We start from the raw sequence: 23,190 nt of genomic DNA on the forward strand, positions 1-23,190 counted from the left end.
TTCATATTTGTAATTGGAGCTCCTAATTATTTGAGGTCATTAGTGTCTTCTTTCTTCCAATGGTCAAAGATACTAATTCTCTTCATGAATAATTTATTTTAACAATTGATTGGGTAATGAGTGAAATGACTGGATATATTTTTCACTGGAAAATATTATACCATATAGTCATGAATATAGTCAGTCATATATAGATATGAAATTATTTTGAAAAAAAAGTAGTTACAACAAGTAATTGTCAGTCACAAGATTGGATATTTTATTATTATTGTACATGAAATTCATTCTCAGAGGATAATTTCTGAGCTGTAATACAATATACATACATCTGCACTCGTATGGTAAGAAAACATTTTTAATTTTTATTTACATATTCTTGGATAAATGAAGAGATGGAGAAATTCTTATCCTTTATATATTTTTGCTGTATTATTGAAGGTTTATTTATACCAGAAGTCCTCCTCCTAATTCTGCTAGATACTGTCACCTTGTTGTGCTGGATATTATATACATATCTGATGAAAGGCAGTTCTTGTACAGATGATCTCAGTCTCAATCAGCAGGGTAGATAATGAGTGGCAGAGGTGCAGGGAGCCACAATTACCTGCCTGAGTAATGGATTCTATAGCAGAAATCAGGAATTGTATTTTCCTGTTTATTGCTTTACTCCAATGGGCTATGCTGTGCTAATTGCCTAAACATTTGCACAAAATCAGAGTTCTGGCTGCTTCCTTTGATGTTTTTTAAAAGTTCAAAATATGTGGTCTTAAACTTTCAGTGAGATTTATCTGAAAGGATTCCTGTTTCTGTTAAATTCCCACTGGCATTCTTTTTAGAAAAAATCCTTAATTTTCAATAAATGCTGGTATTTGCTTCCTAACATTTCGTTTAAAAACAAACAGCAAAGAAAGTCTATACATACGTTCAGTTTCTCTTGAGTTTAAAATATAAAATTTCAAGTGAGCCAAAGAATAAATTTTAGGTCTACATAGATTTTGATATTTTTGAGAATTTCATGATTTTTGAAGGCTGTGTAGGGATGTTCACGGAAGGAAAAAAAGTAGAAGTGTTTGACAGTGATTTGATATCTGAATCATTTGTTTAGTACTGCAAAATATAGTCATGCTCCTTTGCACTTGCTTCATTTCTCTCCTAGGAACGAGCATAGCCTGTAACAATGAGAATCTGCCAAACATATTATGACACTACAGATTGTTATTCTCTTTCTAGACCCACAGTAAATCTTTTACAGGGACAATCTGTGCCCGTTGCCTGCTGTTACTGAATTGCAAGCAAAAGGGCTGGCTCAGAACAATTTCAGTCTCTTAAAAATTATCATGTCTGTAGGAAGAAACAACCTCTGCATAATTTGACTGAGAAGTTATCTACTGGCTGACCTAAAAGAGGGAAAATGCACAGTAAACTTCAAGGGTTAAACTTTTAAGTATGAAAGTCTAATAGTTGGACCTCGACACATCATAGAGTCCTTTTTTTTTTTGTCTGTTTCTTTTTTTATGCTAATCTGTGTTTTTACAGTTTGCTGCTGGAATGGTATCAGTATATTTATGGCTACATTTATCATTTCAGTTTGAATCTTAATTACTTTTTTTGAAATTTAAATGTGATAATGTTTTAAAATATATTTTTAAAACATTCCTTTATTTCCCAGATAAAGCAGTCCCATTTCTGTTAACTCTGCATTGCTGAATGAATGAAGTATATGACTCAAATGTTCATGTGTCTCTCATTCTGCTTAGAAGCAGTTCTTTGCCGGTTCTAGTTTAGTGCTCTTTCACAATCTCTGTAAATACTCCACCTCTCCCTCTTCTTGAGCAGTACACCATGTATTTGTTTGCATTGCAAACCAGAGTTGAAAAGTAAAAATAAAAATTATAATTTCCATAGAAAAGAAATTCTGAAAATGCATGTGTGGTCATTGTCAAATCCATGTGTAGTTTGGTTCAACGCTGACAGAAAAGGTCTAAAGAGGTAACATTAAGCAGACGCTAAAATAAAAATTTACTTGAATTTCTTGGAAAAAATAATAAAAGCTCATGGTGGAAAAACAGGCTTTGTGATGGATAATTTAAATTCCACTAATTATTTTTATTTAATGACTATAACTGCAAGATTTGTGCTAATTCAATTTTATTTTTATCCTTTTTGTGTGTGTGTGTGTGTGTGTGTGTGTGTGTGTGGTTTCTTGAGATCATAATTTCAGAAGAAACTGCTGAAGTATGACTATAACCCTCAAACCAGACTCTGTTCTTCTTTGTTCTCCTTCATTTTTCCATTTGTTTTTTTGACATTTGGGCTGCTTTGTACTCAGCAATGAAAAATGAAAAGAAAAAAAAAAAAATCACACCATTTTGCAAAGACAAAATTAGTTGATCTTGTATGTATGAGCTTTGTTGCCATGCTGTAATAATGGCAATACTTAGCTCAGCTTATGTGCTGTGCTTTCAGACTGCACTGTAAATAACATTTTTGATTCAGTAATGAAACAGTTATAAAAATGAATTGTAGCATGGAAGAGTTAAAATAAAGAGCTGGTAGGGTGACTGAAGGGTGCCCGGGGTTTTAAGAAATTGCCTTTTCTTTCTCAAAAAAGTGCTGTAGTTAAACAGGGTGGGTAAGTTCACATGATGCTGAGGTACTCTTAATCTTCATTTACTGGTGGCATGGAAATTCAAGCAGTTTGATGTTACAGTGCTTTGGCAGTTGAGACTTTGTAACACGAAAATCAACCATGAGAATACTTCTTTTGTTCCATTACTTCAAATGGAGTATATGCAGATATTTTCTAGAAGACGTACCAAAGTAGAAAGCATATCCCTGAACACAGAAAGAACAGAAGGTGTCTGGCTGTTAGACCAGTGTGGTAACATTTAGGTTTTCTGCTTCTTCATACATTTTTAGAAAGCTGTGGTATTTCATTTTATTTAGAAAAAATGCTAGATGTGTTTTTTAATCCCTGGTTCCTGGAAACCTTTTTGCCTTTCCACAGAAACAATCAGGCTGAAAGCAAACAGAAAACCAACTTTTATTTGATGCAATGCGTGGATCAGCAGCATGCCGTAATCAGTAAAAGTAACGCTGAAGATTAGCCACAGGTTGCAGTACAAGCAGAATACTGGGCTTCGTGTAGTGATCTTGCCTCCATTAGAAAATTTTGTCTCTAAAGCACATAACAAATGGATGAAATTATGTAATGTGAGTGTAATAAGAAGAGGTGCAGCAGTGGGGGGAGAACACCAATAGTGCTTGGAGGTGGGATAGGGCAGGGAAGTTGCTGTCAGAACACCAAAAGGAACATAAAGATTTCAGCTCTCCAAGGAAAACTGCAACCCAACTGAGGCTGAAAGGGGAAGTTCTCTGAGAATGATAGAAAATAATATAGAAGAATTAGGAAATTAAAAATAAATAAAAAGATTCCTTTGCTTATAAATAGAACTAAGGGAGACAACTTTTTTTTACCACAGACTGCAGAAGAATTTCTATAAGAGGCAGCTAATGTCCAGTATTTTCCTAAGCTTGATAGATCAGCCGGGTTCTGGCAGGTTCTGTTGGAAAAACAATGTTTATTTTTAAGCATCCCATTTGGGAGATGGTCTTTCTTAAGACTGCAGTTTGTGTGATGATTGACACCTAAATTGATGTACAGGAAAATATGAAAAAATCCTCCTATTTTAACTAGATTATGCTTTGATCTGGATAAGAACAATTTATTTAATAGAAAAACGTGACCTGGGACAGTGAGCAGGTTTCTATGAAGCTGAAGTTCCTGGGATAAGACTGAATAGAAATATCTGTCTGGAAGATATATTGATATATGACTGTTAACACAGATCACATCAAGGCTACCAGCAATATTTCTTTCCTGACCACTATGAGACACTGTAAGATGACGGTTGGCTCAGGAAGTTGTACTTTGTTTGAATTACAGACTAGAAATCCAGGTGATGTCTCCTACATTGGTGTCCAATGGACACTGAATGCAATTCTTAATAATTATCTGTAAACAAGAGAAGGTAGCTAAAGTAATATGACAGCAATTGCAAATATAAGCTGTCCACTCTATGAAGGCTGTTGGTCTTTTTATAACACAAAAGTAACTCTAAAGACCTATGTCTTTTATGTCCTTATCACTATCAAAAGTAGAATGCCCTTATTCTTAGGTAAGGTGAGAAGTCTGTCTTCATATTCTAAGGACCAAGTTACTGATTTATTTTCTGTTAGGAAAGCTCTCTGTGGCTGAATTCTTTAGCCGAAGGAAAATAGAATGTATTTTCCTTTGAATAAGCAGTTTGTATACAATATAATCTTTTCAATTATAAACACCAATAAAAGTAAGACTCCAGAAAAATTAATAACTTTCACGGATATTTGCATCACAGTGTGAGTGCCTGCTTGCTCTTTTTCTGTTCCTTTTCACTGTTACTGCAAAGTGCTGCAAAAAAAAAAAAACACCAAAAAACCCTGAATTTCCACATCCCATTCTGCTGTACATTTTTTCTGTTTTTGTCACCAGCTGTCAATACTTAGATCCAGCACAGTCACTTTGACATTGAAAGAAAGTAATTGTAATTCAACTCAAAACTAAGCAATAAATGTGTAAATGACAATTGTCATTGTCAAATCTGCTTTAGGCAGAACAGAATTAAGTCTCAGTATAGAACTGTGGGCACAGGAAAATAGCTGTCTTCTGTTACTAGTTTAAGGGTGCCAACATAAAGGAAAACCTCCTAGTACTAATTGGTATTTGTTAAAAGGTTTCATATTGACCATTTGTATTCTGTGTAAAATGGCTAAAAGATATATACTAGATCTTAAGTGACTGCTTATAGTAAAACAGAACATACACTGGATATGTTTAATTCAATGTGTTTACCCAGTTTCTGTCAAAAATAGGGGTAATTGTTTTGAGAATTTAGGAAAAAGTAAAACTATAGCTTTTTTTCAGTTTCAGTACTTCACAAGCTGTACTGGTTGCCCATCTCTTTCTCTACTTAAGTCTAATGTAAATCTTCAGATTGCGCATGAGTGATGTCTAACCTACTTAACTGTAATTCAGTGATTCAAGAATAATTGGAAGTTAAAGGGACTTGATGTATTTCTTCTCTGTACACGTGAGCTGCACAGCACAGACAGCAAGCAGAAAGTTTTTAGCTGCTTTATAGGTCCACCTTCTAAGGCTAATGTGGTTTTTATACTTACAGGATGAATGATGTGGTTATTGGGAGGATAAGAAAAATAATAAAGACAAAGACCATTGGGAAACACCCACACATAGACAGTGGACAAGAAAAAAAGGTAAGACCAGTTCTAGGACCCAGTCAGTTGATTGCAAAAGCCAAGTGAGGAGTGACTTTTCATTCTGTGCTTGCATGATACGTACTAACAAGATTGCGTAGTCAGTGGTAAGTATCATAATACAACTGAGTAGTATAATAATTAAATTGAATGTACAACATAGTGAGAGTTAAATATATCATTCTTCATTGAAAGAGAAATACATATAAATATCACTAACTGCATTTTATAGAAGGAGGAGTATGTGATCCAAATATTTTGTGAAAGTGTGAGATATTCTGATATCTGCAGTAATACTCTCCAGTAGATTAATTCACTATACGTATTAACCAGCCACAGTACACTGAACACTTAAAAATGATATGAAGATATTCCGTTCTCAAACTTGGGATTAAATCTGTTGATGTTTTATTGTGGCTTTAATATGCAGTTTTTAATATATAATCGTTGAATTCACAAGGAAGAAGAATAACAATAAAAACTTAGGCTCAAGTTTTCAAAAGTAGATCTCGTATACCCAGTTTCTGTGATACTTCTTAGGACAAGTACTGTTGTACAGATGGTGAGCAAGGCTCATGCTTTAAAGGTTCTCAGATTTAGGAGGCTGTTTCTTATGACTAAAGGCAGGAAGCTGAAGGCCACTACATTCTTCGTATAATCTAATCCATTATGTAGGTCTGAAATCTCTCAAGTCTGAACTATATTTGTTTCTAGTTGTTTCCATCAGTTGTTGTTCCAGTACATAGCCTAAAGAAGCTGGGCTAATGCTTTACAAAGTGTACATCATTCTTAGGTTAAATATCAATAAACAACAGGCAATTGCCATGCCAAGGAAACTTCTGCAGAGTTCAGGGCGATGATAAATTCAGCTTTATTCAGTAACCTAATAGCTTCTTGGTATGAAAGGTTATTTCACCTATAAACATCTGCTTTTAATCTATTTTTGCACTATGACTTTTTAAATGATACCATCATGTTTTAGTCTTTATCTACTAGACCTGTTCAGATTTGATCAAAATTGTTAATATTGCACTGCTTTTTGCTACTCAGAAAAATGATAGTTTAAAGTGATGTTTTTACTGCCTTATTTTTGACACTTTTTTTTTTTTTTTTTTTAATACTTCTATCTAGTCAATGGTACAAAATAATATGGTGAAGTTCAGGCCATGTTTGTTATTATATATATTATTGCTATTATATGACTCACAAAAATGAAGACTAAATTAAAAACTCTCTTTTACTAAAAGGTTAGTTGAGATTGTATATCCAAAATAAAATTTTAATGTGTTATGTCTTCCTCCTAAATAGCTAGTAAAGTACTGCATTTGAAAATTGATATTTTTACTGGGAACACTACATGGCACAAAACTCAGTGTGCAAATCTCCACTGTGTGGGTGTTGCAGATGACAACTGCTATGGCAATTAATATTCAAATGCTTGTTAGTATGCAAAGATTTTTATCATTCTCAAGACAAAGAATTCTTGGAAATAATGATGTTGTTGTTGATTTTCTCTTAATGTGGAGACAACAGCCCCAATTTTAAGTGTGATGTAGAATATACATATGAATAGGTGATGGCAGTTAGAGATGACCTATCTAATCTGTGAATTTCTGAATTTGAGTTGGGAAGGTCATTCATTAATGCCATTCAGCTAACAAGTGAGCAATTTCATGGAATTCATTATAGTCCCAGAGCACCAGTGCCTGCATTTATTAGTTTCAATATGCAAAATCTATTACTATTCATCATCTCCAGTCAACAGCTGAGAAAAGAATTCTACATACTGTTTTTGTCAGTTACAGTGAAAGATCTGGTTGATGCCTTATCATGATAGTGAGTTTCCAAACAGATATAAGCTCAGGTTTCTCTTATGGTGATTCTGCTGTCAGGTGGTATCTTGCCTTAGATGGCTACAGTGTGTCTCCCGCAATAACTTGCTTTTCTTCAGAAATCATCTCTACAAACCTCTTGCATTCAGAGAAAATTTTCATGACAGAAGAATATTTTAATGAGTTGTGAAACATATCTTCATCGCTTCTATGTGCACTTTTAAAATGAGTTTTTAAACATAGAAGTCCTTAGGTATTCTCTCAATAGTTAAAGATCTCTCTCTTAATTGTTCAGTTATTCAGTTTGCGAACATCCTTTGCACCATGGTATCTCTTAGACTGGTGGCTTATGGCACCCTGCACTAAGCTCTGCTAGGTTCCCGTGCTCTTCACTGCTAAATACACAAGGGCACCTAATGATCTGAGGCTTGAAGCTAACCCTAAAAACGGAATGTACATTACAGTTATGCAAAATTTTACATTTATGCACTTATCTTACTGGGATCTGCAGACCTGAGTCAAAGACCAGGAGCAAAAAGAAGGTTCTTACATGATTTATGTAATCAACATAACTTTCCAATATACTTACCTTCCTGCTGTAAATACAGATTTATACAGGTAGGTACCTCCTTTGTCTCTTAAAAGGGGGTCTAGACAAACCAACTGGTAAACTTCATCACCTAAATTAGCAGAAGTGACACAGATGACAAGTCAAAGTGGTGAAGACAAGTTAGAAGGCCTCAGCTTTTTCAGACAGAGCTCAGAGCTATAAGCCCCCTTAGGGAAGTGGTAGTGCCAGTTGAGACCTTACATTAAAAACAAAAACAACAACAACAACAACAACAAAAAAAAAAAAACCACAAATACCCCACAAGATACTGTGCTTGCTTATTTTTCGTGTCTTTCATCTATAAGATGAAAGTCCTCTAACAGCTCAGTCCCTGCACAGTGGGAGCAGATGAGCTTTACTGAAGAGCAAAGACCACCTGATTAATTTAAACTCTGACTGATAAAGCTAAGAGGACTAAGTTTTGCCCAATAAATTTCATTCAGCTCTCAACTTCTGTATTCTACAGCCTGGTTTATTAATGACTATGCTTTCCCTTAATGTGTAACTGTAAATGATTTTGCAAATGATGTATTGAAGTACAGGAAATTCTATGTAAACATTAAAATATATATATGTATATGCCTCATATGTGAATCAGTTCCCTCATATATGTATGGCTGCCTTTTCACTAAAAGAAGTTAGATATTTTCTCATTATCTTTGTTTGATTTTAGCCATTGGGGGAACACAGTCTTTCTGATGTAAGTCATACTAACAAATACCTAGGGTAGGGGGAATGGTATTTCCAAGGCAAATGGTCAAACATGCATTTAGTCACTGCTGAAAAGCTTAATTCAGCACATATAAACAAAGCTATAAATAGGCAAGCTCTTTAATGTTCTTTATGGGATAACATTTGTAAGTAATAATGAAAAGGTTTCATGCATCCACTGACATTTTGAATTTAATTAAAATCTCAAGAAAACAAGTTCACTATGGGAGAGTTGAGTGAGAAATGTATAGTATCTAGGTTTTACTCGTGCTACTAGTTATGCAGTTGAGTAAGAAATGTTCTATGAATGAAGTAGGGATTTAAAAAAAGTAGCAAGCTGCTGTTAGAAAAAAAATTGTATAGAAAAGAGCATGACCAAAGATCAAGCAACAAAGTAGAGTAAAAACTGAAAGATCAATGTGGCCTAGGGCTGCTAAACTCCCTGTTTTCAAGCACAAAGCAAATCCAAGTATAAGCTCTGTTTACTATAAAGAACTTGTGTCCACTTTCTACATTAGGTTCTCTATTACATAGCAAAAAGTGACCTTTAAACTACCTTGACAGATAGCAGCTGACTAGAAAATTACAGTCATTAACAGAATATCTAGAGAGCAGACTATTGTTAAAAAAAAAAAGGCAGATGTTAACGATTTGCAACCCCAAAAGACAGCTACAATAAAACCCCACATTTCTAGTGCTCTGAAAAACTGTTATGGAGATTCAGCATAGTATACATAAGAACAAATTTTTCCATTTTTAAATCCAAGCTTTATGTGGACAAAGCCTAGAAAATATTCAGATTATTCAAATAAGAAATTGTTATAAAAATGCTGTGACTTTTATCTGCAGAAAATGAAGATTGTAAATGAAGTCAGTTTAATCTTGTCCAGTCCAAGTAATTCTGTTATTTGAAAAGTAGAATTAAATATTTAATATTCCCATTTTAAAACCAATGGAAAAAAAAAATCTAGAAACAATGCTTTTAGAATTTCTCTTCCAGATGATAGCTGACCCAAAGAACAAAGCCAATTAGCTTAAGCTTTCTTTCTCAATTTCTGCATCAATACAGACAAAATTTTCTTTATTAATGAACATAGCCAAGGCTACATTATGCAGATTCTTGCTCTTGCTCTTGTAATAAAGTGAGGAGAACTATATTGCTAATCAAAATAGATTTCTGAGCCAGGTTAGTTTGTTATCCAGAAAATAAATCAAGTAGAATCATTCATCGTTTAGTTTTAAGTCATGTCAACTAATGGAGCACCTGGAAAGACAAAACTAAGCAATACTGAAGCTTGTAATGCCATAATCTTGTTGATTATTGCATGCTCATGCCAACATTATTAACAACAACAAAGAAGTATATTTCAAATGGAGCAGAAAGTTGCAGATAAACAATGAATTTATCAGGAATTCATGAACAACAGTGGGTATCTTCTTTTGCATGCTACCTTACCTGAACTGTTTCACAGACTTTGGGCACTTTCCTACCAAAAAGCTAATAAAAATTGGAAAGAATTTAGAGTACCACCAAGAAAGAGGAAATAAAAGTAATGCAGGAGGAGAAAACCAAACTGAAACTAATAATGGAAAACTATGAGTATACTATTAAAAAAAAAAAAAAAAAAGCAAGATATAGCTGTAGTAAGTAGAAAATTGTTCAATATTTCACACATACACACGCACACACACAAAGTGTGGAAGTCCTACATTCTAAATCTGGTTTAGACAAGTGAAAAATATATTCTACATGTGAAGAGAATGAAATTTAATGAACTACTTAAGCGTCTTCCTGTTCTTAGATATCTCTGCTTCATAAGTTACTGAAAATACATATGAAAGATTATAACTACTCTTAATATGTGAGGCTTGGCAAACAAACTTTAATGTTAGAAGAAATGTTATGATTCCTTATATGAAAGACTTTGTCATAAAATTTGTTTTGTTAGAAAGCTTATTTTTACATAAATCAAAGCCACATTTTTTTCCGTCTTATTTGAGGCATCCCACTGTCTGCAAATATCCTTGAGTGGAGGCCTCTCCTCCAGATGTTTCAGGAATGTAGCCTTTCTCTCCTGTTTTTTTTGTGTTTTTTTTTTTAATCACTAATTGCTGTATCTTTTAAGGTGGATGGTTAAAAGTTAAGTGCTTGAGAGAATGTGACTGAGCCATGTTAAATTAAGGCCAGCAAGGGTACAAGCTGGGACAGTAACTCATGTATTCTTCTGATTACTGACCCTGAACTTGCCTTATAGTCCTTCCCATAAATTATGATAGCCTGAAAAGAATTACAATGAAATATTGTTTTGGGCAGCATCAGGCTTCCCCTCGAGTCTTAACAGAGACACACTTGGAAGCAGACTGGATTTCCTTTGGATCCTCTCATTCTTCAAATACAAAGCTTGAAGCATTTCAGTTTTGGGCTTCTATCCCATTCATCTCCTTGTTCTTTTTAAGAGTTTCCTGAAACTTCCTGTCTCCTAAATCAAGCAAACTGCAATGCACAGATTAGCTTGTTACTTCATCGCTATCTTTTATTAAGAGCATACTGACTAGATACTTGTCAAGATTTCATTTTCTTGGTTGGTGGACTTTGTGTTTCTCTAACTGCATCATCTTAAAGAGTTTTTCTGCAAATATCAGGTGACAGCTTTGATGAGGAGCTATGGAAGGCTCTCCCTGACCTCTCCGATACCACAGAATCATTGTTTATAATGATGTGTTTGTGTAAAGCTAAGGAAAATTCCATACTCTTGACAATGTCTGCAAATGACTGTACTGGTATACCAAGTACTTATACTGAACAAAAGGAAAATAACAATATGCAGGAAATCTAAATGCAGTGAATTCTTAAGAACTAAAAATACTTAGTGAGGAAATGAAAGAATTACTGGTTTCATGTGAATTTGCACTCTACTTCTGATTACTGCATAGATTGAGTGTTCATATGAGCTTCTTTGGCTGAAGTACATTAATTCCTGTTGTCACTACCACTCTTCTGATTAAAATAAAATTGGCAATTTTATTTCAGGCAACTTCCTGCTTTTGTATCACAGGTGAGATTACAGGCTTACGTGAGCAAAAGGAGAAAACACTCCTTTCTAACTAACCTCTGAAAACTGTTAGAAGGGAATAACTGACCCAGCCTCCTCCTGCTGTTGTTTGTAGTTGGAAGTTTTTGTGAACAGCAGTCAGGCAGAGGTATGAGAATGAACTGAAGTAAACAAGAGTGAGGTGTAGCTTTGAAGTATTTCATTTGTCTTCTCTATTTTTATCATTATTTGTAACACTATTATATCATGCTTCATAAGCACTTTTGAACAGTAATTAGTTCTAATTTATTTTCTGAAAATATAACATGTAAGTAAAATTTTAATCAATTTTAGTGCATTTGATTCACTGTTAATAGGTACCTTATTTTTAAAATCAACAGCACACTCAATAGAATATGATATTATGTCTATCAAGAATAAAAACAGTTTAAATAAGTGGAATCTGTGTAAATTAAGCACAAGATAGATTCCACAAAAATAACAAGCCCATTTCTCCATCCCAACCAAGGCTTATGAATATGAGCCTTTAGGGAGTATGAAAACTGCTTGAAACCAGCAGTTCTCTTGATACTGGCTTCTATGTTTGCCTGCAATTATCACTCTGCAGGTCTGGCAATTAGTTCTTGTGTTTGAAAATGAGAATAGTAATCTGTAACTAAACAGAGAAATACAACAGAAATATGTAGATTTTAAAAAAGACCAGGTAGTAGGTTCCAGATGATTTTTTTTTCCTTGTGCAGGTTTTTTTTCCTCTTCATCTTTTCTTGTGCCTGATATATGATTGGAGGTCTGTACAAAAAAAATAAAGGTCTAGGTGACTTAGAGCCTGACTTGTGTTTGAAAGCCAGAAGGGCCTCTACTCCTAAATCAGTTACATGTGCTTGGGAATCCCACTGAAGTCCCTATACAATCCTCTAACTACATACAAATTAAATATGACCCTAGTTCCAAAGATTAATTTCTTTGTATAAATTAATTCTGCAGTCTTGCCTTGTCTGTAGCTGAGCTAGACAGACTGCTAGAATGTCATCAAGAGGTGTAAGCGATGCTGGTTTTTATTTAATAGATTTCTGCCATTTCTATCCCTATAGCAACAGTGCAGCCCTCATTCATATTAATTAGCTCTTAATTCAGAAGCTTTATGGCAATTTGAATGATAGCACATAAAACATAATTATTTTGTTATTACCTTTGTCAGTTATTTGTGAATTTCTCTAAAGGGCAGCTTAGTTTTTGATTTGATGCATCATGGAGATAAAGCTTTATATGAACATAAATTTACAATCTTGTTATTTAGGAGGGTGGAGTTTATTTGGCTTTTTTTTTTTTTTTTTTTTCCCCTTTCCTTTTTTGACTTTTTCTGTTAGGCAGAAAAATCTGTTATGATAGCAGAAAAATAAGAATATTCTTACCCTCCTGTTTCTTTATGAATAACCTGTTTTCAATTTCTATTTCAACTTTACCAGACTCAGTAATTGCTGAGTTAGGTGCATGGAAAGAATCTAAGAACAAAAAAAAAAAGCTGTAGGTATTCAGTGTTGTGGTGATACTATGCAGAGAATGAGTAATAGAGCATATACCAAATCCTTCCATTTGATTCCTACATATAGAAAAGTCAAAGGGCAAATTTCCTACTGGAATATGTTGAATCTATTAATGTTTATGATGGAAACCAGGCAGGCAGGCAGGCCACTTGGTTACCTTCCAGATGTTTACAGTGGGCAAACTGCCCAGACCAGCTGGCCATTCACTGAGTGCTTTGATTCTGGATTGAAGACTCCACAGATTTCACATCCTGAATGCCTTGACTTTCAGTCTTGTGTCTGTGTTTTATTCCAGTCTGATAGCTGACATTCTTACTGTTCACAAGAAGTGGACTGAGTAACTGATAAAGTCTACTACTGTAAAACTCTACATTTGTATATTACATTTCATATTATGAAATCCCTATAGCTGTGTATGTCATGGAAAGTGGAAGGCCTTCACTGTGTGTATATCTATACACATATATATATGTATTTACATATACTCTGTGTATATACATATATATCTTTATATAGATATTATGCTAAATAAACAGCTTTACGTATTTAATATATAATTTGCCAAAACTGGAAATTAGGTCACCTAATTGGCTGTTTAATGAAACACAGTAAATACAAAAAATACAAAGTGAAATTGCCACTACAATTGTTACAACAATAGTGAGGAATAAGAGTGCAACTGATTTGAATATATATTTAGAAGTATTCAATAAATAATGAGTAAAAAATAAAAATGTTAGAAGAATGAAAATATATATCTATGTTACAATCATAAAATTGAAAAATTAATCAGACTGTATAATTAAACCATTAATGTCTGGCTTGCCAAAGTTAAAAGGAAACAGTTCTCCACACTAGAGACAGTTAAACTGATATGTGCCTGAAAAATGAAATTTCAAGGTTTTCAAAAGTCTAGTAATAAGTTTGCACACATGAAATACAGATCAATCAGTTCATCATTTTTTCTACCAAAAAATGTTTTGTGAAATGTCTGTATTTTAATTTATTTGCATGTTTCAGTATCTGTTCAGCTTTCTGAATATGCCTATCAACAAGTGAAATCTTACTGAGTCTTTGCAAAACGTCTTGCAATTTTTCAATATAGGGAGAATTTTCACTGTTATTGCAAATACAGAAATAGGTGATCAAATTCAAAGGCATATACAGATGCACAAATATTACTTATACACGAAACATATTTATGTGAAATTAAGTGTGAGAACTTAAAATTGAATTCCACACCCTTAACAGAGTGAGAATATTTAAAAGCACTGAGGATTTATGACATGGCTCTCAGTGCTATATAGTTGTAAATTTTTTGTAGATGCTTGCTGATCCCCAGTTACCTTCCTTTTGGATTTTGATCATAAATGTGAACGGTTAAGAATCACGGATCTGTAATAAGGATGGAAAATACAGCCAGGGCTTTAATCAATATCTGGAGAATCCTGGAATGCCAGTAATTTCTAATCCTAAATTGCAGTACTAATGCTAAAACCTTGGAAGATACGTAAAAGCAGAACTTGTTGCAATGGTGAGAGTGCAGTCATGTATAAAATCCAGAAGTTGACCTATTTAGTGGCTTCCTCCAAAGTTTTAGGCTTTATTCTTTATTTTGAAATGTGACAAAACATAGAAAGCTTAAAAATGAATAACTGTATTGTGTGTGGAAAACACAAAATCACCTACCAGAAATATCAATCCCAGTCTACAGCTTACATTAATTTTTTGTTTGTTTGTTTCTAAAGGCAAATGATGAATTTTAATCGGATTCTGATTTTGGCTCTCTCAGACCAACTTTTTCCAGATTAATAACTGCTGTTCTAGACCCAAGCAAGGCACTGTGCAACTTTCAATAAATCATTTGGCCTCTAAAACTAATAAAATATTGCTGTTCTCACAACACCTTTCAAGAGAATATCTGGGGGTCATAATTCAGGATTATTGTAGGCTGTCTCACTAGGCAGTATAGTGCAGACAACAATAACAGTGTGCTTATTAGAAATTAAATTAGCTGAGCAATCCTTAAATAGGACAGAGAAAGACTATTTTGAAATGTATCTGTTCTTGACTTTTAAAATGCCCCAAATTACCTATATTCCTGAAAAGTTGACTACTACTTTCAAAAGGAACCCTATTTTCTTTACTGAATGTTACAGAAGTTTCCACAACATACTAAAGTAATTTCTCTCCCGTCACTGTTTTCTTCTCCTTTCTGACATTCAGCCACTGGTTTATTAGTTCACTGCTATGGCACGAGAGAGCTAGGAGAGTCATCTTTCAACCCTCTCCTGCATAGTTTTTTTGTCATAAGTAGTGCTGTTTACCTTGTGATATACAACTTGACAGTATTCAGCTTTTACTGAATTCTGTCTTTAAGCAAATGAGGCACTAAAATAGACAATATTTATTTAAAATGTTTGCTTGATTAGAATTCTGGTTAAATGCAACTACCTGAGATCATTTATCCTTACAAAAGCTCTGTCAAAAAAAAAAAAAAAAAAAAAAATCTTGACATGATTAACGTCTCTGGAGGTAATTCCATGTAATTGAGTCTTAAACCTTTTCTAATCTATATGTAGCCACTGAACAGAAGCAGTGAAATTTTAAAAGCTGTAGTGAGCTTGGACTCAGGAGACCTAGGCTAAAAAATTCACATGTTCTCTTCTTTATGCTGTGCAGTAGGACTGGTGTAAAAGGAAATAACTCAACAAACCCTCTTAGAAGCTGGTTCTACAGTAGTACTGCCAGAGAACTGGTGGTGTTGCAACATTGATGGCAGTTCAAAACTGAGATAATAAATGAGGTTAAAGTTAAATTTAGTCCACATTTTTTTCTTGGCTTGAGTTTGTTAGCTGACTGTCCCTGGTCTGTAATCTGCTGTTGTCCTGCTACATAACATGGAGTGCATTCCTTCAAAAGTATGGGTTAGTATTTCCACTGTCTGTCTTTACTTTTTAAATTGCATTTGCCTTCGGACTCCAACTCGTTCTCATTGTGTATGTGCTCTGTGCTATGCCTGACCCATGTTTTCAGGTGAAATGATAGATTATCACTTACAGAATGTAAATGAGATTTCTATAGCCATTGTGTTTCAAGAGCCAATGACAGTGTGGAGGCTAAATGTACTTTAATACCAAAGCACTTAAATCGCAGCTATTATCAATTTTACAAATTGCTTCCCTGTTCTGTGGCAGCAGTGGCATGGCTCAGGACAAGTCAGGGAGACTACCCTAGTGCCTGTAGTCATGTTGTAATCACACTCTCTATAGCTCCTGTGCAGGGCTGAGGGAGATTCTCCGCCTGTCTCTTGGGGATATCTGGATGTTGAAGAGAGGGACTCAAACCCTGTTGCAGGGTCATGGGGTCCCACTGCATCCCATGCTCTTTTATCTGTGTTTTCCCAGCATCTCCATCCCCTGAACTCTTCTCTGAAATCTAGTTTCTTTCTAGAATTTCCTCTCTAGGAAACATCCAGTGTTGTCTAGGAACTTCCCCAGCATGTTTCCTGTGATGAATTTTTCTGTTTAAAACTTTTCTAGGTATTTTGAAGTCTAGATTTTTTTCTCAGTGCAAAGGCGTAAGGAACTGAAAACAGTTTGCATAGTTATATTTACAAAATCATGGGTGGCTGGATGGAAAGAAATAAGCTAAAGAAAATGGGTTGTGAAATACAGTAGCTTGTAGTAGCAATTTAGCTTACAGAACTTTCACCTGCATTAGCTATAAAATGTGTCTGCCAAATACATGCTGCTTGGAGCCAAGTTTCAGTATCAGACTGATTAAATTAACACCTCTGCACAACAGTACCGTATGATGCCAGACTTTGTAACAGTGCAAGTTGATTTATGGTTGACTCAATTTTAATGATCAAACCCAGGATCATTGTTCTTGAGTAAGTTTAATGTCTGCCATGGCAGAGACACCTACGGCCATTTAATTCTGCTGGCTGTAAATTAATTAAATAGGTTGTATATAAATAAAATAACATTATTTATATCTTGTCTACTTTTTATCTTGTTCCTAGCCTATAGATATATTTTAGGACATATTTAGGAAGAAGTGATTGCACCATATTTCATCATCCTTTGTCTTGTGCCCATAGAGATTTTCTGGATTTATAGACAGAGCCATAAACTGTCAAGTAATAGTCTATCTGTGAAAGCCAACTACCATTCAGTTCAATATTTAGTTGAAATAATTCCTTGCTGCAAAGGCTACTTTGCATTTCCAGAGCACTTTTTCCACTCAAGAACCTACCAGTGCTTTATAAATGCTGGCTTTGAGAATCCTCATAGCAAACATTCAGTAAGGAGTAGGACTTCAGCCATGAAGTAAGCTTGGATTTGTTGACAGAGCTGTGTACATACAGATTAGTGAATCTACCTTTCTATACAGTTTCTTGGATCACCTAATTCCCAGTTCAGCTGTTGAGTGCTTAATAGAAAATCCTGCCACCTCTGTTTTTTTCAGTATGTTGGTATGTATTGTCTCCATTTGAAAAGTGATAGCAACAACCAAGGTTTTTCAGTGCCAGTCAACTAAAAATAATCACCATTGTATATTCCCCTAAAATATGTATTTTTAAAATCAAATCAAGCTATATTTCTTGAAAATAGGAAGACTTTAAAGTAGGAGTCATTTAAAAATACAACAGTTCAGACTCGTCTGAGATTTCATGAGTTCTGTAATAACGCAGCTGTTTTCCTCAGGGTGTTCTCACAAATTCATAAAAAAATCTACTTGTTATGAGCATTCTGGAACCCCAAGGAAAGCAGCTGTGTTTTTGACAAACTGGGCCACATTTTCAACACCTCTAGCAAAAGAGACATTTACAGAGGAATTCTGTGCATTATATATCACAAGCAACATTTTTTTTTTTTAACAGTAACAACATATAGTGATCTTAGCAGAAATTTACACAGCAAAGGAGACAAACTGAATATTGAATTGAGCTACAATATGAAATTAAAAACCTGACCTCCAGCAGAAGACTAGCCCTAAACTTATAACATGCCACCCAGTTTGAACTTAAAGACTACTGGGGAAATCAATTAATGACATAGGCATGTTCAATGTGAACTTTTGTCCGTTAAACTCAGAGGGGTTTTTTTTATCCTTTTGATTGCTTTTAATTCATTCCTGGTTCAAAAACATAAAGAATGATTGACATTAGTACAGGTTCTTGCTGAATCATGCTTTCTAGAATATTAGTGAAATATATAGTCTGGGCTAAACAGAAACTTGAATGCTTCCTGTGTAACCCAAGGGATTATTTTATTATTTTTTTTCTGTCAGTCCAATAGTGGTTCTAGGCCCAAACTACATTACTTTTTGCAATTTCCAGTTTTATCCAAATTCATTAATGTTTTATTCTGTTCATATTTATATTCCATATAACTTTTCCTACATCTGCTCAATTGTATTGTGTTTATTGTTTATTACATTTTTGATTTCTCTCCTTTAGATATGACATATTTTACAGACCTACTCTTCATATACTAACGTAATCTTTCTCAAGAATTTTTACAGAAGTAAATTTTCTCATCTCATCTGTTTTTTTCCTATCATTTTTAATGTTTAACTTTTCAGTCCTTAAATTCTTTCCCACACAGACAACCTAGCTAAAGTGTCTTTCATTCACTGACTTTCCTCAGCCTACTGTTCCACTCCATGTTGTAATATTAGCATACAAGCAACATAATTCTTGCCATTTCTTATTGAAATTTCTTTACATCTAGATATTGCTATGTTTCCAAATCAGCAGTGGCTAATCCATTTCCTCTTTTTATGTCATCCTTCTAATTCCTCCTTCTTTGATCTGAGTCCCTCAGGATATAATTTCTCCTTGTCCTTTTCTTTGATCTTTATCTCTTTATCTTGTTCTTTTATTGTATTCAGCTTTCTTAGTTGCATCTCCTTTTTGTTCTCATTCACCTTAAAATTTCCACTCCATTGCAGTGCTTCATCCATCAGCTTTCTGCACCAGAAACTTTTTTTTTTTTTTTGGCCTTTCAGGACAATGCTTATCTGGTGGCCCTTTTGATCCCAGTCTATAGGCTGTTCAATGTCACGTCATAGTTTATTCTTCTTTTTCCAGAGATATCTTAGTTTTCCATGCAACTTAATTTTATTCTGATGTCTGGTTCTTCTACTTTGTCTTTTTTGGTTACTCAGCCTCAGAATATCATGCTACCAGAACAAGCTTAGGTTTCATCCCGGCTAAAGTCAGAAATGTAAATAATATCTGTTCACCTAAAGTGAACAATAATCTGTTTATTCTCATCGGATGATAAATAACTATTCTTCATGGACATGTGTTCAAAAGACGTGAACATTAGCAGCAGATCATTCCCTCGTAGGAATTTTGTTTATTTTACCCATTTTCATTGCAAGAAAAATTTGCAAAGTTTTTGAATTTTATAGAATAATTCTTAAAATTTAGTTTCTATTCTTGTTTATTAATCCCGTGGATTCCTCAATGTAAAATATATATATTTGAATTGAAAATGAAGACTTTTGAAACTTTAAAGATTAAGAATGAAGAAGTAAGAAGAGTAAGATGATTGAGACTGTTACTAACCATGCTTCAGTGAGAAATAACTAGAAGAATAAGAAGTCTGCCTCTCCCAGTTTATAAGACTTTATAGGACAGTTAAAAAAAAAAGAGAGAGAGAGAGCCTCCTAAGACACTAACAAAATCTGAAATACGTTTTGTAACTCCATTTTTCATTCCTATTTAAGGATGGATGCCTGTCTACTATATCAGACCAGCAGGCATTTTAAATATAAAGGCTCATGTTTATAGGAGGTTAAAACTTGTACATCTCTGCTTAAGTCAGTAAATTTGCAGTAATGTGAAATACCCTAAAATTTAGTCTAGGAAATATAGTCCTAGCTTTTGACTAAGTTCTACTGAAGAACAATAAAAATCATGCTTTTCCTTAACCAACCTCTATTGGTTTAGCAGGAATAATTTTAGAGAAAAAAAGAGAATGTTTTTCTTAAATTTTGCATTTGTTTTAAACATAGTCACAAGCACTTATATGGCAAATCCCTGTGTAAAAAAAAAATAAGAAAACTAAAGTTTAGAGGACAAATCTCACTGATTTATATCCCCTTGTATTTTGTCAAGTTCTTTAAAAGGAAAAGACTGAGAGTATGAAGTCTTTAGGGTCAGATATAGTAAATTAGTGAGCTATATGAATGGCTTAATGCAAAGCATAGTATAGTCAGTGGAGATATTTCCATTAACTTCAGAAGGACTTGGATTAGACTTGAAATGCATTAAAGACAATACAGACAAAAATGTTTGTGAGTAAAAATCAATACAGACTTGTTAAGTATTGTGAATGTGCTTGCAGTTTCCTCCCATTAGTCTGAACCAGCAGTTAGTCCTCAAAATGTGTCTCTCTAATTCACTTAATAATTTATGATCAGGGTTTACAACTCCTCAGCTACAATTAGCAATGTTTTGGTATTTTAATATTGGTCTAGCTCTGGAATCTCTCCTCTGGGTAGATAGTATATGTTTAAGTAAGACTGGAAAAAAGAAACAAGCTTCAGAATGCCTACCATTCTCTTCAACCCACCTCCTGTCACTGTAAATAGGAAATAGCCTTGAGGAAGCAGTGCAGACTGAGAATACTTCACACCAAAGAGCAAATAATAAAGTCCTTTTAAAAGGAATAGATTGTCACACTTACATTGTCCAGGGAGCAATTCTGTATATTCTCTTAGTAGTTTAAAGCATCTTTTCATTAAAAACTATTCTGTTTCCTATGGAAATGGGACCTTGGGCAACCTGATCTAGTGCTTGATCTAGAGGTTGGCAACCCTGCCTGCGGCAGAGCAGGTGGACCTTGAGCCCTTGACTTTCCTTCGACTCAAGCTGTTCTATGATAAACATTGTTGTAATGGGTAGCGAAAAGTGGGTGCAATCTTTATTTGCTTGTCAGAGAGCTACATTCTGCTTAATATGGATAAAATATAGTACTCTGATGCTTACAGTTAGATAGATGCATCTTTTATTACATTATTCCAGTAGACTTTACAATACGTAAGATTGATGCAAGAAAACTCGTAGACAACCTATATCACATTTCTCTAATAAATGAAATATCAGACCATTTAGGAGTGAGAGTGTGAGAGGGAGAATGAACATGAATTTTTGTTCACATTATCTGTTGAACATTGAGTCAATCCTGTGAACTGACTTGGTTAGCATAAGAAAAAATAGGAGATGGCCATTAAATTCAAGAATAACTCATATTGTGTCAATTTAGGAAGGCAGAATCAAGTTTCCTAAATTTTACAGAGACATCATCCACCCTTAACAGGAATTTTCAAACATGTTTCAGTGTTGGGCACATTGTGGTGTGACTACAATCACTGTTTGTAATCAAAGATACTTAGTTGTACTGTTTCTATAAAGAGCATGATTTTCTGAAGCAAACGTATCAAAATGTAAAGCATGTTGATTTATGGCCCCAGGAACTTCTTGCAGACTAGGAAATCAATCAAGAAAAACTTGAGAGACTCTGCAGATCTTGTTGGTAGAGATCAGAGTTTTACAGGCAGTATCTGCACTTAAATGTCGAGGAAGAAAAGAGCGTAGTGGTCTGTTGCATCATGAGCCCCTGTTTAGCCTCTGTCAGGGCTGTGTGCTGTAGTTCCTGCCTGTGAGATGACAGCAGTGTGTGCATAGCTCAGCTCCCCAGGCTGTTTAGCAGAAGCTCCTACAGAGCTGTATGCATCAACCTCAAAACTGAGAAGTAGTTCTGGTTTTTGTCACATTAAGGTAGTTGTAATGAACCAAAGCAGACTGCAAAGGAGACTGCAACTGCTGGATAATAATATAGTTTTGGTTGGGAAATTAGGTAATGGATCAGGCTTGAGTGACTGCTCACATGTATATCTGACATTCTGTTCAGGAGCAGTCACATGGGGCACAGGAACATTAAATGGGAATCTCAGTAATCACAAAGTAAATACAAAAATACACGTCTGGAAACTGTGTGCTGAGAGAATTCAGTGGAAATTCTGTGCAGAGCTTGTTGAGTTGTATTCATCAGAACAGGCTGGCTGAAGTAGTTGAGTTGCTCATGTGCCCCTGTGTCTTCTGCTGCCTTTGAAGAATCTATGCTAATGTAGTGAGTTGACACTGATATATATACACCTGTGTGTATATATGCAGCATGATATTTGTCACTTGGCACGCCATATGTCAGAAGAAAGAAATATTCTTTTATCTACATATACTAAAGCATTTTAATCTTGAGGCTCAGAGATATTTAACCCACACACAGTCCTGTACTTTTCTGGAAGTACTGCCTTATTAATGAGGAACATTCAACTAAAACAAACAAAAACCAACAACAAAGAAAACCCTCTTACTAATTTACCATGCCTGTACATGTAACATAACCAGGAAGAAGTAACAAAAATAAAATAGTAATTGTAGTAGGGAGAAGAAGAACTCACGTTTTCTGTTTCAGCAGTGTGAATGGGCATGTGGACAGGATTCCCGTAAACATTCCATTATTAGTGTGAGACTAATTAGTTCTGTCTTATTTTACATGAAAATTTTAGATATTCTCTTCTGGAAGGTAGTTTTTCGTCTTACTGTGCATCTACTTACTGTCCTAATAAACATATTGCTTCCCCAATAAAACTGAAAACCCCAGTTCTTCCAAGTTATCAAACCCTGCATAATATCATAGCATTTTTTTTAGATACTAACAAAGGAGTTTTTAGATACTAACACAGGAGATGTGTATCAATGTATGCATACGTATTTTTATGAGGGATGACTGTGGAATAACTGATTTGATTCCAGTGGTATTTTTTAAAAGCTACAAAATTACCTTGAAATGAAAGTAATTTTTGTGTTCCTCTGAAATCTGTAATGCTGAAACTTCCAAGGACAGTATAAATAATTAAAAACAAATTCCAGCAATCAGATTTAGGATTATACTCAGAACTTTCATTAACAATTAAATATGCAAACTTATCATGTTTTGTTTCTGTAATAAATTTTTAATATACATTAATTACAGTCTGCTTCATCTGAGTGTATATATATAAACCACTTCAAAACATTAATTTCCACTTTTTTTGTTGTACCA

The 23,190-nt window shown here is 34.4% G+C and overlaps 1 long non-coding RNA gene across 1 annotated transcript in view; it reads right to left on the reverse strand.

The window, feature by feature from the left end:
* Window positions 1-241: 241 nt before the first annotated feature.
* LOC146543616 (uncharacterized) overlaps window positions 242-23,190 on the reverse strand; it is a 62,041-nt gene continuing 39,092 nt past the window's right edge. The window contains exon 6 of the long non-coding RNA XR_014885532.1: window positions 242-2,835. This is a non-coding gene — a long non-coding RNA (uncharacterized LOC146543616). The remainder of the gene's footprint in view (window positions 2,836-23,190) is intronic.

Source organism: Meleagris gallopavo, chromosome 11, assembly GCF_905368555.1.
Source record: "Meleagris gallopavo chromosome 11, MGAL_WU_HG_1.1, whole genome shotgun sequence".
NCBI lineage: Eukaryota > Metazoa > Chordata > Aves > Galliformes > Phasianidae > Meleagris > Meleagris gallopavo.